Raw genomic sequence first — 18,851 nt, forward strand, 5'->3', positions numbered from 1 at the left:
TTGTTTCTTCCTCCTCCTCTCCTCCTTCACCTGGTGAAAGTTTCACATCTAGTAACCAGGAGACTAAGAAGAAGAAGAAGAAGACGAAGAAGAAGAAGAAGTCCGATAAACGTGAGGCCACCTGTGCAGCTATTGCTATGAGTACATCTTATGTTGGACCACGTTCTACTCCTCCGCGAAAGGTTAAGTTTCCTTGTAAATTGTGCAAGGGTGACCATCTTCTTCGTGACTGTCCTGGCATCCCTAGGATATTAGAAGTATGGTCTCACGATCTGGCTCATCCCTCATTGTCCTCTGAAGCTCATGGCGATGCTACCCTATCAACTAGCAACAGTAAGAAGAAAGGGAATATTCGATTCCCCTGTAGGCTATATGAAGGCAACCATCCCCTTCACCTTTGTCCGCTCATGGATAAAGCTTCTGCTGTTTTGGAAAGTCTTATAGCTTCTTCACCTCAACTTTCCGTTGGTTATCAGAGGCTCTCTTCAGACCCTCTCCCCATTGGCAAAGAGATTGACTTAGATTCTTCTCTTATCCGTCCTCCTCCTTCCCAGCCTGGCTGTGCTAAGCCTGTTCTAGACCAACCATTGGTTGGAGAGAGTGTTGACTTGGGTTCACCACATGTTGATCACTCTGTTCTGGAAGAGCATCATGCTCATGTTCTTATCATCTCATCAGATTCTCCTGAGTCCGAAAACGACCCTCCTATCCCCATAGATCGAGAGGGTCCTCCTTTGGTTCTCGTAGAGCATGGGGGTAATCATATGATCCCCCACCAAGTAGTTCGGTTGTTTCCTTCGACTAGAGTCACTTGACTACTTTCTGCCTTCCATCCTATGTGCCTTTCTAGATTACAGTACATGCCTATGATAAGGCAGTACCTGGCACTGTCTTGGATGAGGGTGCGTCTGTCAGTCTTATGCCTTCCACTACTTGGCAAGCTTTGGGCTCCCCATAGCTTGTGCCAGTCACACAGAATCTGTTGGCATTCGATGGAGGAACTTGTCAACCTTTAGGGATCCTCCCAAAGTTTCTTGTTACTTTGGGGAGCAAAACTATCTATATAGACATCATGGTTGTCCAAGGTGCTTTAGATTTTAGTATTCTCCTTCGACGTGACTTTGTTTATGCCATGGGAGCTCTTGTTTCTTCACTTTTCCATGTGGTTTGTTTTCCACACGACGGAAGAGTGGTGACCATAGATCAATTATCATTCTTTAGTCCCCCGGTGCCTCCTGTGCAACCATAATCCCCTATCAGTTCTTACTCGCAAGCAGTGCCTTCCTCGTCATAGGTCAATTATGTGGCTGCCCGTTCTGTCTTCGCCTTTGCTGATGATCATGCAGATCGTCTCGTACATCATGTACTGGGGGCTTTGGAGCTTGATCTATCATTAGTGCCTCATGACATGTATTCCTCCCAGAATGCATTTCTTCCATCCCGTAAAGACCTCTTGGGAGCCATGTTCTCGTATGGCCCATGAGCAGGTGTCCTGAGGATAGTTTTGATCTTGTGTCAACTTCGTTAAAAAATGAAACAAGGTGTACGAGGATAGTTTGTCCCTATGTCAACCTCGTTAAAAAATGAAATAAGGAGTGTCGAGCATAGTTCCTAATCTCGTGTCAAGCTCGTTAAAAAATGAAACAAGGGTTATTAGGATAGTTCTTTTACTATGTCAACATCATTAAAAAATGAAACAACTCCCTTTCCAAATCGAGTCTTTGATTAAGATCTCGTAAAATCCAAGTCGAGTCTTTCCAAGATCTTGAATGTGAACCTTCATTCCATCCACCTCGTTGAATGCAATAAAGCTTGGGGGCATGTACCTCGATTTGCGTCATTATGCTGGGGGCATGCGAATTTATAACAAGCATAGTTTTTCATTTCAAGCTTGTGTAAACATGAAACTGAATCCAAGAAGAGTTCTCCATGGTTCAAGCTTGTGTAAGAATGAACCCATACCTGATTTACACTTCGTGACTGTCATTTTTATCTGCTAAATTCTGCTAGATGAGCCTTGGTTGTTTCATTCCATCGCCACCATCTCTTTGGCTGATCATATTCCTTCACTTAGTTGTTTATCCTTTCCTGAGGAACCATAACGATGAGTGTTTTTATTAGCCAGCCTCTTGACCATTACATGTTTTGAAAAGTTCCACCATTACCAGAACCAGTTTCTATCCTTTATACCACTCGTTCCTCTAGCACGAGTCACCTTTAAGCTCTTTTCTGACTCGTAAAAGATGAAAAGATTGCCGAGTTTTACCTTTTAACTCGTTAAACAAAATAAGAGGTGGTCTGATTTAAGCTCTTTTCCAACCATGTAAACACGAAAAGATTGCTGAGATTTTGTCGTTTCGGGCTCATTATTGGTTACAAAATGATGTGATTCGAATCACTTTTCTACTTTTTCGGGTCGAAGTTACTAGTTACGAAAAGTAATCCTTGATCGTAATGGTCGGGCGGTTCTTTCGAGTATCATTTTATACTTTTTCAGGCTCGAGAGACACAAATATATGAAAAGAGACCCCCCTAGAGTTTTCTTTTCCGTGTCTTTTTCAAACTCTCTAAACATGAAAAAGACTCCGAGTTTTACCTATGTCGGACTCGTTAAACCCTGACGGCATTGGACTCATCACCATGACGAGACTCGAGCTTCTCCTTCCTAGGGCTCGTTAAATTATTACTAGGTTGGATTCAACAGCGGTTTATCATTGATTGTTTATGGCAGCTAGTCACTCTTGAACATCGACACTTTTGCTTCTTGTCAGGTTGGGACATCACACATCGTCATTTCACCTTCCATGGGTTTGGGTTACCATTCAACCTCATTCCATCTAATTCATTCCGTTCTCATCGTGCCTTTGATCCCTTGGTACCTGAATGCTGCCACCCTCTGGAGTCGTGTCGCCAACATGTTCAAGATTATAATCCTTCTGTAGTTTACACCCTTGCCTCTTCCTCTGATACTCTATTTCACCATCTACCACTTCTTCCTTATCTCGTGTCATTGATGGGGGAAACATTATGGCCCTCCTGCGATGGGTCATCTCTTGTCGACATCAGCTCATTATCTAGGAGATTCATCTAGAGATCCCCCTTTGGTACCTTAGAGGTTGCATGCCTCAATGGCAAGTTCTCCGCACCTGACGGTTGACTTTCATCATTGGTTATCGATTGGGTGATTCCACGAGTGTTTGACTTCAACTCCTTTTTCACACTTCATGGATTGTGCGAGCTAGTACCTTGAGAACCATTGGCATTATTGGTGGTTTCTCTCATGCTTGTTAACAATTTCCATCATTGACTGGTAATCAAGCGAATTTCTATCATGCTCGACCTCAGCACATCTATTCACATAGAATTTGTACTATGATCAGATGGGTTGAATACCCTGAACTCAGATTACACATGTTCAGGCTGCGTTGATTGGTTTGTGATTACATGACCCATTGATGGATGGCTGCGACCATACCTTCATCATTATGGTCTCATTAGCTGGATGGTTGCGTCCATACCATAGACCTATTTCGTATGTCTTTTGGATGGCTGCACCCATTCCTAGACTACATGTATTTCATCATCAGAGATATCAGTTCTACTTGCGTGCAGGTTCTTCGAGATGGTGTTCCAACTCAGTCAGTTTTGTAAAGCATTTCACCGCTCCCATTCTCTAGGGCTTCATACTTTAGGGGGCATCTGTTACACAGTAATTTGTCACTGTCTTCACTCCAGTCCTCCTACTGTGTCATGTGTCCAAATCAAACATGCTCATATTAGACAAATGCTCTCTGATGTTGCCAAATGACCCACTTTTCCTAAGTTATCTGCCTCATCGCAACCATGGACTAAATAAACATGCTGAAGGGCACTCCTAAACAGTCCAGATGTGCTGCCATCGCGGAAGTACACCTAATTCCCACGATGGTTCGATTTCATGTCCCAGCACAAGGTTACTTGTAATCTTTAGCGATGACCTGACTGGCTGTATTATTCCATAGCGATGTCAGCGCTATAGATAAGTTAGGACCCCGCAATGATCCATATTGGCTGAATTTGTTCCAACAATTGGCCTTCCAAATGACTCCAGACCTGGTTGTTGGCATAGTTTGTATCGCCCTCCTTTCTCTGGCATGGCTATTCCGTCATTTATGCTACCTTCCTTTGGGATAAGCTCACTCTTCCACCTTTCATGGAGACTCCTTCTCCTATTTAAACTCTCACCATTGCTATTCATTGCCAGTTCCTGATAGTTGGCTAGTTGAGCAATGCTGTTAGTGTTTGTGGGTTTGCTAGATAGCTGGTGTGAGTGTGACAACTGTGGGATTGTTGATAGCTTGTGCAAGGTTGTGAAGTGCTCTTAATATTGTGTAAAACTTATGAGTGAGAGAGACTTGTATGTTGGGACATCCATCATCAAAGAGTGAATTCTTGAAGAACAAGCTGGCTGGATCCCTCTGAGAAGGCTTGTGACATCAAGACTTTGGTTGTAAGCTTACTCTTATTTCATTATTAATACAATCAATGATGTTTTCCTATGTCTTGTATGTAATTTACTTGATAGCTCATGACTTCTTGACTTTGTGAGTAAATAGATCATTGCTGTTTTTGGTTACGTGCTTTGTTGTATTTCCTTTGCATTGTTCCAAGTTGATCACTCATTGTGGAGAAGGAAGCGGAAGCTGGAGGAGCACAATGGAACTCCATCAACCACCGGTTGGGGTAGGCCTCCAACTATGAATGTTTAAGGAAAGCTATTGTCGATCTGTCCTTGTTTGTGACTAGACCCACTCTAGGGCTAGAGGGGTTGCCTCTGCCCGTATAGGGAACACTTTCCTGCATCACACCAGTACAGCACTTCGCACGCTTGTAAGAAATGAAGGTGCTGCATGCACATGTTGAGGAGCTGTAGCGCAAAGAACAAGTTTTGAAGGCCCAGATTCAACCATGGACAGAGAAAGCCAGCTAGATTACTTTGGCTATCAAAGAGAAGCTTAAGACTTTCCAACAGACATAGAGGACCATGTGCCTTGTGATGGAGGGGCCAACTACAGAGAAGCTAGTCGAAGAAGTGCAACAGGCAGCCGTACAGAGCACAACGGACCTTGAAGTCTTGAAGATGGAGTTCAGTGAACTCCGCCATAAAGTGGAGAAACCAGCTGAGTGACTCAAGGGTGAGTCACCATATTTTTGTTGGGGGCCTATTGGGATGGGGTCCCTAGAGTCAAATTTTGTTAGTTAAGTCAATTTTTGTAATAATTTTGTGAAAGAATGTAAAGTCTTAGCGAAATGTGGAAGTGGAGTGTGAAGCTAAGTAAGAGTCAAAGGGGCATTAGTCCCTTATATGGGTAGGTGATAGGACAATTTTGAGACTCACCCATTGTCCGCGGGCCATCGTATTGTAATGAAAAGGCTATATATAGTTGAGTCTCGGAGAGTCTTAGAGGATACCTTTTTGGTGAAAAAGCATTGTAAGGGAAAGGTGCTAAGTAAGGAAAATTATGTTTGCTTTACTTAGGTGAAAGGGGAAGGCTCTTGTAGCTGAGTGTGTGGAGACCTTGGTAAGTCCGCAGATGAGTGCATGAGCCCTTGCAATTGGGTGCACAGGGATAAGAAGTCTTTATTTGAACTTTTACATCTTAATCAAGATTTCTTTGAGCCGAATATTTGCATCTATGCCTTGTTTATTTACTTCTATTTAAGTTTATGTATCTTCACTCTGTGATTTGTTTTATGTGAATTAATGCTTCACCTCTGCATGGAATGGATAGATCTATAATATTTCTGCATAATAAGTATAATTAACCACCTTCATGAGCTCGATAAGTTGTTAAATAGATCTATTGTATTTAACTGCTCTAAAAGGATAGATCTGCGTGAAGGTAGATCTAGGTCATAACGGCTTCAAAATATATAGTTTATTGTGCGAAAGTATTGAATATGTGTCTTCTATGCATGTTAAGGAAAATAAAGTACCTTTGCGAAGGTCTGAAAGTAATTCTAGTAGAGTTGCAGTAACTGATAGTCAAAAGGAATAGGTCTGCAGGAAGGCAAATCTAAGCTATAAGAACCTTAGGAAACCATCACACAGGCCTCTAGACGTAGAAACCTAGTTCTATCATCCCGCAATACTGCTTCAGGTGAGACTACAACCTGTGCTACGCAGATTGTTGCCGAAAGGGCCAACAATTAGGGTTTTCTTGGTTGGCATGAATAACTCTGAACTTGGGTCAGGCCCCCTTAAGCCAACACCATACATGTATCTCCATGCTTTGAAAGTTTGCCATCCTAGCTTTTATGTGTATTTTTGCTTGCATGTTGTGGGGAAAAGTATCCGATGCGGATGACCCTATCCCTACTCTAAAGGTGACAGTCTTTAGCAACAACTGAAAGTAAAGTTTTGATGATTTCCTTTATGAAAGTACAGAGAGAATGAAGAAAGATTAACCAACCTGGTGTCTTTCGCTTAGTCGATCCTTGTCCTCTCTCTTTGTCTCTTGTTCCCAGCTCCTTGCTCTCTTTGCCGGTCCAACCACACACAGATCCTGCACAAACAAGAGAGCAAACTACAAGATACATGTACTCATAACTGAAGCATGGATTAGGATGAATCAAATATACATGTAAATACAATACATCAATGCAATACAAGTATATAGGAGAACATGCAAAACTTTATTGATAGAAGTAACAGGGTTCTGAGAAGGTTACAACCAATAATGGCTCCAATCCAGCAGCACCTCCCCAGCAGCAAGAACTCTCCTCTTCACCTCTAGTAAAACAATCACCCAATAGCTCTAACTGTAAACCAACAGCACCTCCTTACTTCACACAAAATTCCAGCCTCCTTAGACCTCATAGAAGAGCTCTATATATAGGAGAGAAGAAGAGAGGATGAGTCAGCTTGAGGCTGGCATAGAGCTGACTAGTGTCCTCTCCCTCTTCAGTTAATCTTCAGTTCTTGAGTCCACTTGGAGATCCTTGCTTACACATGGTGATCAAGTACCTCTTACTCATCACAGGGCGAATCTCATGGACCAAGTGTCAGTTTGGAAGCTTCCTGGGCAGTTGACACCTTGCAGGATGACTGTGCCACTTGGCCAATCTCGCCCAGCGTAGGTAGCCTTCATTAATCTTGACTTCTAGCGCAGGTACAAGGAGGGACAGTTGCATTCCAGCGCAGAAGCTCAGTGGAGCAGCTGACATGATCCAAAATAAGCCTGTTTTGAAGTGTTTTCAGGTGGAGAACTGATTGGAAGTGCTGTTGTTTGATGACCTTGTTCTTTTAGGGGTAAGAACAACATGTTTAGGGACTGAGGATCCCTGTGATTATTGACATTTCATGCTCCATGATGCGAGGCACAAAAATGTCTATAACAGTTGCCCCCTAAAGTATGAGGCCGTTTATCGGGTGAAATGCTTTATCTAGAGGGTCCGAAGTTCATTCCAGTGCTGAGGAGGCGCCCTGTAATACAATACAATACAATACATTATTTTTCATTATATTTTCATGATCTAGCTGAGGCGGACATTCCCATGCTCAGCTTTTATAAATACATTTTGGTACATATGACAGACGATCGTCTGAAGGTAGACTGATAATTTTCTGCTGAAATTATCATCCTTTGAATAGGATGATCATCTGTTGCAATGATGTACATGACAAATGCTTTTATATTTCCTGAATATATATCGCAGCCCGGATGGATGAAACTAGATCCGGGGTCTTCAAACTCGTTCGATCTTCACTCTAAGTACTAGTCGATCCATGTGAGAATTGCGCTGAAGTCGAACATGGAAAGACATCGCTTGATTACCGGTCAATAATGAAAACCGTTAACAAGCGCGAGAGGAATCACCAATAATGATGATGACCCTCAAGGTACTGCAGTACAATTCACGTGGTGTGAATAAAGGACTTGGCGTCGAACGCCACGCAAAATCTTCTGGTCGAAGGTCATTGATGTATACCTGTCGCCGGAAGTGAGAAACTTGCCATTGAGGCATGCAAGCTTCAAAGTACTGATGGGGGTGTTCCTAGATCAACTTCTTGGATAATGAGCTGAAGTCGACAAGAAGCGATCCGTCAAAGGAGGGCCTTAATGAATCCCACATCAATGACACGGAACGGAGCTAATGACTTTAGTGGAGGTGAAAACAAACTGTGACATATGATTCAGGGTGGCGATCATGAATGGATGAAGGATAATGTATGGCAGTGGATGGGACACGGTTGACACTTTCAGAATGACCCCTCTTGAACATATAACGACACTGATGCGATGGATTGGTAGCATTACCCCAAATGTGGATGGTTTGGCGAGGACCATGGTGATGAGACCGGTGAATGAGACAACCCAACCCGATGTGGTACAGAGGAAAAGTGTCATGTCCAAGAGTGACTTGCTACCATTAAACTTTGATGTTCTCCCAATTTTTCCCCAGTCATTTCTGACCAGTACCTCTTTATTTTTGTCAAGCTTGAGGAGGATAACATATGCTTGTTCTATAACCTGCCCTTCGGGCAAGCCCATCGCTATGATTTAACGAGCCTAGCGATAGGGAAACTCGTTCTCGTCTAAAGACAAGTTTGTCGCTATTTAATCATTTTAACGAGTCTAACGACAAGGAAAACTCGGTCCTTTTCATTTTTAGAGAGTCTGAAAAGGTACAGAAAGTTAACTCCGTAATTCCTTTTTCGTCAGCAAATCCCTTAAGTCCGAAAAAGTATAAAACAATACAGAAGGGATGGCTGTTCGGTACTTTTAACGAGCCGAACAAGACAAGCGCTTGATCCTTTTGTGCAATAATCCCTCAGGTCCAAAAAGATTAAAATTTAGAGGAGGGATAGCGTTCCGGTCATTTAACGAGCTGGAAGGCCAAAACTCGGCAAACTTTTCATATTTTACGAGTCAGTGAAAAGAGTTGAAAGAAGACTCGTCTTTTGAGGAACGAGTGATAAACAGGGATAGCATCAGATTCCAGGTACAGGTTGGAATTTTCCAATCACGGCAGTGTTACGAGGATGGCTAGGTGGAATCACTCTTCGCAGCTGTTTCTCAAAAGAGGTAAACACACAAATGGAAGTGAATAATCGGCCAAATGAACAGTGGAGGTGATGGATGACAACACGATCAAGGTTCTTAAGGCTAATGAATTTATGATCTCAAAAGGTTATTTACCGGTTCATTTTTTCCATGAGCTTGAACTCTGGGGGAAACTTTTTCTCACACTTTTCTATTTTTTAACGAGCATAGATTCAGTCATAAAACTGCTCGAATTTTGCGTTTATTTTTTAACGAGCATGAACTATATGCTAAAACTGCTCGATATACCAGTCATAAAAAGAACGCCTCCCGTAAGGACCAATTTTTATAGAGCTTATGCCTTACCACAGCTATGCTCACTTTGGCAAATTTTACTTCTGCCCCACAGGCTTCTTTCATGCAAGTTTGGAAACGGCTAATCTTAAAACCAGATAAATAACCGCCCCTAGCTTGCACTCCAGAAGGTTTGCATGCCCCCAGGTATAGGATAGAATTTCGAGGCTGCCCCTCCTCTCCCCTACCTCTGCTTTTCTTTGGGTGTTCACAGTTACTTGTCATCTTGCCAATCTAATGCTAACGATACTTGTCTTCTCGTTATTCTAAGGGGTCTTGCCCACTTTTAATAAACAGCTATTTGTGACAATAGAAGAACACTACTCAAAGACAAAACATTGGTATTATTGAGGGAGGCTTGCCTCTTTCTTATTATTCCAAAGACGGTTCGATTTGCTGCCGCAAATCAATCTCTTTCTTCGGCGGTGTCTATCATTGGGTTGTCCAAAGCTGGTTACCCTCGGTCACAACAATACGGTCTCCTTCTTCGTAGACTGCCCCTGCTTATCCTTCAAAACATATGTTTCGATGGGCGAGGCTTGAACTCAAAGATGGTTACTACTTGTTGCAATAAGGGAATTCCTACTTGGGCATTGCCCACTTTTTAGACAAAGGTGAATGACTCTTTGGTCAAACACATAACTTTAACAAAAGATTATTATTCTAGAACAACCCCACTTCCTTCGGACGGGGTACGGACTAGTCATATTCTTCTGCGGAAATTCTTTCTTATACCCGGGGTTTCTTCTGCCCGAAGCAGACCAGGGTGCATGCCCCCTGGGTCCTAGTCTTTCTTTCCGAATCACTCGCGCTCATCGGGAAGGAGGACCGGGGGTGGAGGCGAATCTTGAGTGAACAGACCATTTAGGATTGGTATTTGACTATTTGCGATGCGAGATCCCGGAAATGAGAGTTGGTCTACGAGCTTGACCACCCTTCCTTCGTGTGGAAAACACATTACTCTAAAGAGTGAGGAGACTATCGCTCCCATGCAATAAATATAGTCGCGTCCAAGGAGTAGGTTATAATCCAAGGGTCCTTGAACTACCAACACATTCATCCTAACGGTCTTCCCTTTCAATGTAACAGGTACATCGGGGAGGATCCCTAATGGTCGACTGGTTCCTTTATCAAAACCTGAGAGATTTCTCAACTCAGGTAAAAGCGCTGGGGAACCCAGTGCTTTCCAAGCAACAGAGGAAAGGATACTCACAGACACCCCTTCATCAATGATAGTACCAACCATAATCATTCTATAGATCTGGACAATGATTCTGAATGGTATACTGGCTGGTAACCGGGGTCTGCCTAGTTGATTCCAATCAAAGGATACAACCAGGTTGCTTGGTGGTGGGACCGAATATACGGCCGGATATGACTCTGATGATGTTCCTTCCTGCGATAAAGGAATGGGCGCATTGCCCTGATGCTCATCGGAGTCGGTGCTGATGAAAAGAACCTGGATGGTGTCATCTTTATTCTCTTCAGTGAGGGTGTCGCATGAAGACGACTCTTCGGCGACGGTGTCATTTGAAGACGGGTCTTCAATGACGGAGTCATTGGACGATAGAACCTCCGAAGGAAGAACCGGGTCAACTGCCGTTTCGACCTTTAGACTTTCGTCTGGTCTGGATTCAGTAGGTTCATTCTCAATGACCGACACTTCAGCTGACCACTTGAGCGGGCCAGCTGGATTTTCAACTATCGAGGGATTAGGCACGAGTTTTTGGTATCCAGGAGGAAGTCGTAACGGTGATACCGGACGATCTTCCAAAACTCTCTTTGCCTCATCTAAGAATGGACATTTGTGGATGGCATGATTGCCTTCACACAATAGACAGGGTGATCTTGGTCCCCTTCTTCGTCCTTCACTCTCGTTAGTTGACGGATTGCAATCAACATGACAACCAGAGGTTGATGCTACCGAATTGTGCAACCTTGGGGGCCAGTCCCTTAGTATCCGGGGAATACAAGGACAATCACGATGGAAATGGATCCCTTTGCAAATGACACATGGCGATTTAGGCCCGGTCGGTGCAGTGTGTGGGTTTTTGTCAGTTTTCTTCTGCTTGCCCCCAGTCGCCTTCGCCAGAGGCTCCTTCTGCTTCTTTTCTCTCTTCTTCTTTTCCTTCTTCTCCTTGGGAGGCTGAATTTTGCCAGCTCTACCTTGCGAAGATGAAGGATCAGAGGAAGTATCATAAGAAGTGGAAGGCTGGTGGGTAGTTCTAGATTGTTCTGACTGTTGATTCGACTGCTCAGGATTAGTGGCGATCTGGACTACATTAGTTGAAAAGAGCCATACAGGGAGGCCGATTGTCAATCCTGGAAGTGACAATGTAGCCATATGAGGCGCACCAACATCTCCCCAAGAGGAGAAGGGATTTGGACTTCCGCCAAGGTTACTTCCTTGGTTGGTGGGCTCCATACTTTTCAACTGAAAGATCAACGTGGGAATAACAGGTGATTATGTTCCGCTTAAAATAAATTTTATTAACGACGCTTTTAGACACAAACTTGCTTTTTCATGTTTTAAGAGTCGAGAAAAAGCTAAAGATGACTCTAGTCGCCTTCGATGTATTAACGAGCCCGAAGTGACAAATGCTCAGTTGGACTTTTTCAGTTATAGAGTTTGAAAAAGGCCAAAAGAAACTGCTCTGGAGATCTAGGCAGAGGGTGTGCCAAACCTTTCGCGAAACCACAGAATACGTTTTACGGTACGGGTGGTCGATCTTCGTGAATGCTGTGTTCACTGCATCGCGATCAGTAGGGCGGCCGACATAGTTTCCTAAGGATAAAGGATAAAAGCCTATAGGGGTCTCCCAATATACGCGACGGTACGCGGGAGCTCAAGTCCGTGTTAGTGCCACCGACTCTCAGGAGGAATCACCCACCTTCGTAGAGATCGACATTCACTATGTTTAACGACGCCGGAACACGTCTCTACCTAGACCTCTAGATGTTTGCGTTAAATTCCAAAGCGTTGTTATGTAAATTGAGTTTATTTTAATGTTGATCTTTCTTAACAGTTTGCCTTTCAGGTTCGCCACGAGATGTATATATACAACTTCCTATATGCAATCTAAGAATGAGAAGCAAATCTTTTCAATCTTTCAACTTTGAAAACCTTAATCTACTTGAGGGAAAAGAAAGACACAACTTTTTCCACAGATCAAAGAACACACACTAAAATGCACATCTTCCTAAATCGTCAAGCATACAGTCAAATGCAAAATGCACAATGCATGTATTTCTTTTCGTTATCCTTAATGTTGATGCTAGACAGAAAGGAAACTGTTGTATAATTTTGAATCTAATTTCAAGTAGAAATAAACAAGCTTGTCCACAATCAAAAAGACACCTTATGATAGACTTGTTTAAAACACAAGAAATGTATAGATTCAAACCATGAAATGAAAATCAAACAAACTCAAACAGCCATGAACAGTAATAAAACTAGCTCATAAGATCACAAAGACACTTTTACAGTTCAGGATCTAAGAGGTCACAGCTATACTGGTTCGCTTTTCACAATGGGAAACTGTAACTGAAGCAAGAAATACTGAAAGAACATTCACAGTCTCATCACACAACTGAGGCGGAATAATGTCAAGGAGAAGTGGTCTACAGCAAGTACAATGACCAGCAAGCAATCAGCTAAAACTCAGTGAAAACAGGGCCAAGACACAAAGGGAAAGCTGAGCAAGACAATGGCTAACTGGACCAGCGCAGGTTCTAGTCTGCCAGTTTGACTCTCAGCGCAGTTCCCGAAGGGAGTACCTGCGCTGTAATGCAGACTGCCTGTGGACAGCCTGCACTGACTCACGAGAGTTTTGTCTACAAAGAATTCCGGGTCATAAAAAGCTCAAAAATGCACTGTTTTTGCTGAAATAAAAAGCTATAGGTCAAGTACAGGCTAAGGGATGATCAAGAGGATGAAGATCTATCACAAAGAGTAAAGAGTCTTTTGTAGATAGGCTCTTCAAATCTTGAATTTGCTCAGTAAATGAGCAAGAGTAGCAGACCCTCTACTTCGCTTTTGATATAGTCAAAAGCTTTTCGATTTGGTACTCTTTTCTTCAAGAAATGAATAGCAAAATACTACAAACACCAACAAGATACTAGGCTCCCCAGCGGAGTCGCCAGTTTGTTGTGGGGAAAAGTATCCGATGCGGATGACCCTATCCCTACTCTAAAGGTGACAGTCTTTAGCAACAACTGAAAGTAAAGTTTTGATGATTTCCTTTATGAAAGTACAGAGAGAATGAAGAAAGATTAACCAACCTGGTGTCTTTCGCTTAGTCGATCCTTGTCCTCTCTCTTTGTCTCTTGTTCCCAGCTCCTTGCTCTCTTTGCCGGTCCAACTACACACAGATCCTGCACAAACAAGAGAGCAAACTACAAGATACATGTACTCATAACTGAAGCATGGATTAGGATGAATCAAATATACATGTAAATACAATACATCAATGCAATACAAGTATATAGGAGAACATGCAAAACTTTATTGATAGAAGTAACAGGGTTCTGAGAAGGTTACAACCAATAATGGCTCCAATCCAGCAGCACCTCCCCAGCAGCAAGAACTCTCCTCTTCACCTCTAGTAAAACAATCACCCAATAGCTCTAACTGTAAACCAACAGCACCTCCTTGCTTTACACAAAATTCCAGCCTCCTTAGACCTCATAGAAGAGCTCTATATATAGGAGAGAAGAAGAGAGGATGAGTCAGCTTGAGGCTGGCATAGAGCTGACTAGTGTCCTCTCCCTCTTCAGTTAATCTTCAGTTCTTGAGTCCACTTGGAGATCCTTGCTTACACATGGTGATCAAGTACCTCTTACTCATCACAGGGCGAATCTCATGACCAAGTGTCAGTTTGGAAGCTTCCTGGGCAGTTGACACCTTGCAGGATGACTGTGCCACTTGGCCAATCTCGCCCAGCGCAGGTAGCCTTCATTAATCTTGACTTCCAGCGCAGGTACAAGGAGGGACAGTTGCATTCCAGCGCAGAAGCTCAGTGGAGCAGCTGACATGATCCAAAATAAGCCTGTTTTGAAGTGTTTTCAGGTGGAGAACTGATTGGAAGTGCTGTTGTTTGATGACCTTGTTCTTTTAGGGGTAAGAACAACATGTTTAGGGACTGAGGATCCCTGTGATTATTGACATTTCATGCTCCATGATGCGAGGCACAAAAATGTCTATAACAGTTGCCCCCTAAAGTATGAGGCCGTTTATCGGGTGAAATGCTTTATCTAGAGGGTCCGAAGTTCATTCCAGTGCTGAGGAGGCGCCCTGTAATACAATACAATACAATACATTATTTTTCATTATATTTTCATGATCTAGCTGAGGCGGGCATTCCCATGCTCAGCTTTTATAAATACATTTTGGTACATATGACAGACGATCGTCTGAAGGTAGACTGATAATTTTCTGCTGAAATTATCATCCTTTGAATAGGATGATCATCTGTTGCAATGATGTACATGACAAATGCTTTTATATTTCCTGAATATATATCGCAGCCCGGATGGATGAAACTAGATCCGGGGTCTTCAAACTCGTTCGATCTTCACTCTAAGTACTAGTCGATCCATGTGAGAATTGCGCTGAAGTCGAACATGGAAAGACATCGCTTGATTACCGGTCAATAATGAAAACCGTTAACAAGCGCGAGAGGAATCACCAATAATGATGATGACCCTCAAGGTACTGCAGTACAATTCACGTGGTGTGAATAAAGGACTTGGCGTCGAACGCCACGCAAAATCTTCTGGTCGAAGGTCATTGATGTATACCTGTCGCCGGAAGTGAGAAACTTGCCATTGAGGCATGCAAGCTTCAAAGTACTGATGGGGGTGTTCCTAGATCAACTTCTTGGATAATGAGCTGAAGTCGACAAGAAGCGATCCGTCAAAGGAGGGCCTTAATGAATCCCACATCAATGACACGGAACGGAGCTAATGACTTTAGTGGAGGTGAAAACAAACTGTGACATATGATTCAGGGTGGCGATCATGAATGGATGAAGGATAATGTATGGCAGTGGATGGGACACGGTTGACACTTTCAGAATGACCCCTCTTGAACATATAACGACACTGATGCGATGGATTGGTAGCATTACCCCAAATGTGGATGGTTTGGCGAGGACCATGGTGATGAGACCGGTGAATGAGACAACCCAACCCGATGTGGTACGGAGGAAAAGTGTCATGTTCAAGAGTGACTTGCTACCATTAAACTTTGATGTTCTCCCAATTTTTCCCCAGTCATTTCTGACCAGTACCTCTTTATTTTTGTCAAGCTTGAGGAGGATAACATATGCTTGTTCTATAACCTGCCCTTCGGGCAAGCCCATCGCTATGATTTAACGAGCCTAGCGATAGGGAAACTCGTTCTCGTCTAAAGACAAGTTTGTCGCTATTTAATCATTTTAACGAGTCTAACGACAAGGAAAACTCGGTCCTTTTCATTTTTAGAGAGTCTGAAAAGGTACAGAAAGTTAACTCCATAATTCCTTTTTCGTCAGCAAATCCCTTAAGTCCGAAAAAGTATAAAACAATACAGAAGGGATGGCTGTTCGGTACTTTTAACGAGCCGAACAAGACAAGCGCTCGATCCTTTTGTGCAATAATCCCTCAGGTCCAAAAAGATTAAAATTTAGAGGAGGGATAGCGTTCCGGTCATTTAACGAGCTGGAAGGCCAAAACTCGGCAAACTTTTCATATTTTACGAGTCAGTGAAAAGAGTTGAAAGAAGACTCGTCTTTTGAGGAACGAGTGATAAACAGGGATAGCATCAGATTCCAGGTACAGGTTGGAATTTTCCAATCACGGCAGTGTTACGAGGATGGCTAGGTGGAATCACTCTTCGCAGCTGTTTCTCAAAAGAGGTAAACACACAAATGGAAGTGAATAATCGGCCAAATGAACAGTGGAGGTGATGGATGACAACACGATCAAGGTTCTTATGGCTAATGAATTTATGATCTCAAAAGGTTATTTACCGGTTCATTTTTTCCATGAGCTTGAACTCTGGGGGAAACTTTTTCTCACACTTTTCTATTTTTTAACGAGCATAGATTCAGTCATAAAACTGCTCGAATTTTGCGTTTATTTTTTAACGAGCATGAACTATATGCTAAAACTGCTCGATATACCAGTCATAAAAAGAACGCCTCCCGTAAGGACCAATTTTTATAGAGCTTATGCCTTACCACAGCTATGCTCACTTTGGCAAATTTTACTTCTGCCCCACAGGCTTCTTTCATGCAAGTTTGGAAACGGCTAATCTTAAAACCAGATAAATAACCGCCCCTAGCTTGCACTCCAGAAGGTTTGCATGCCCCCAGGTATAGGATAGAATTTCGAGGCTGCCCCTCCTCTCCCCTACCTCTGCTTTTCTTTGGGTGTTCACAGTTACTTGTCATCTTGCCAATCTAATGCTAACGATACTTGTCTTCTCGTTATTCTAAGGGGTCTTGCCCACTTTTAATAAACAGCTATTTGTGACAATAGAAGAACACTACTCAAAGACAAAACATTGGTATTATTGAGGGAGGCTTGCCTCTTTCTTATTATTCCAAAGACGGTTCGATTTGCTGCCGCAAATCAATCTCTTTCTTCGGCGGTGTCTATCATTGGGTTGTCCAAAGATGGTTACCCTCTGTCACAACAATACGGTCTCCTTCTTCGTAGACTGCCCCTGCTTATCCTTCAAAACATATGTTTCGATGGGCGAGGCTTGAACTCAAAGATGGTTACTACTTGTTGCAATAAGGGAATTCCTACTTGGGCATTGCCCACTTTTTAGACAAAGGTGAATGACTCTTTGGTCAAACACATAACTTTAACAAAAGATTATTATTCTAGAACAACCCCACTTCCTTCGGACGGGGTACGGACTAGTCATATTCTTCTGCGGAAATTCTTTCTTATACCCGGGGTTTCTTCTGCCCGAAGCAGACCAGGGTGCATGCCCCCTGGGTCCTAGTCTTTCTTTCCGAATCACTCGCGCTCATCGGGAAGGAGGACCGGGGGTGGAGGCGAATCTTGAGTGAACAGACCATTTAGGATTGGTATTTGACTATTTGCGATGCGAGATCCCGGAAATGAAAGTTGGTCTACGAGCTTGACCACCCTTCCTTCGTGTGGAAAACACATTACTCTAAAGAGTGAGGAGACTATCGCTCCCATGCAATAAATATAGTCGCGTCCAAGGAGTAGGTTATAATCCAAGGGTCCTTGAACTACCAACACATTCATCCTAACGGTCTTCCCTTTCAATGTAACAGGTACATCGGGGAGGATCCCTAATGGTCGACTGGTTCCTTTATCAAAACCTGAGAGATTTCTCAACTCAGGTAAAAGCGCTGGGGAACCCAGTGCTTTCCAAGCAACAGAGGAAAGGATACTCACAGACACCCCTTCATCAATGATAGTACCAACCATAATCATTCTATAGATCTGGACAATGATTCTGAATGGTATACTGGCTGGTAACCGGGGTCTGCCTAGTTGATTCCAATCAAAGGATACAACCAGGTTGCTTGGTGGTGGGACCGAATATACGGCCGGATATGACTCTGATGATGTTCCTTCCTGCGATAAAGGAATGGGCGCATTGCCCTGATGCTCATCGGAGTCGGTGCTGATGAAAAGAACCTGGATGGTGTCATCTTTATTCTCTTCAGTGAGGGTGTCGCATGAAGACGACTCTTCGGCGACGGTGTCATTTGAAGACGGGTCTTCAATGACGGAGTCATTGGACGATAGAACCTCCGAAGGAAGAACCGGGTCAACTGCCGTTTCGACCTTTAGACTTTCGTCTGGTCTGGATTCAGTAGGTTCATTCTCAATGACCGACACTTCAGCTGACCACTTGAGCGGGCCAGCTGGATTTTCAACTATCGAGGGATTAGGCACGAGTTTTTGGTATCCAGGAGGAAGTCGTAACGGTGATACCGGACGATCTTCCAAAACTCTCTTTGCCTCATCTAAGAATGGACATTTGTGGATGGCATGATTGCCTTCACACAATAGACAGGGTGATCTTGGTCCCCTTCTTCGTCCTTCACTCTCGTTAGTTGACGGATTGCAATCAACATGACAACCAGAGGTTGATGCTACCGAATTGTGCAACCTTGGGGGCCAGTCCCTTAGTATCCGGGGAATACAAGGACAATCACGATGGAAATGGATCCCTTTGCAAATGACACATGGCGATTTAGGCCCGGTCGGTGCAGTGTGTGGGTTTTTGTCAGTTTTCTTCTGCTTGCCCCCAGTCGCCTTCGCCAGAGGCTCCTTCTGCTTCTTTTCTCTCTTCTTCTTTTCCTTCTTCTCCTTGGGAGGCTGACTTTTGCCGGCTCTACCTTGCGAAGATGAAGGATCAGAGGAAGTATCATAAGAAGTGGAAGGCTGGTGGGTAGTTCTAGATTGTTCTGACTGTTGATTCGACTGCTCAGGATT

The sequence above is a fragment of the Pinus tabuliformis genome, chromosome 7 (genome assembly GCF_031772625.1).
Source record: "Pinus tabuliformis cultivar Carrire ecotype Pingquan chromosome 7, CPIR1, whole genome shotgun sequence".
In the NCBI taxonomy this organism is placed as follows: domain Eukaryota; kingdom Viridiplantae; phylum Streptophyta; class Pinopsida; order Pinales; family Pinaceae; genus Pinus; species Pinus tabuliformis.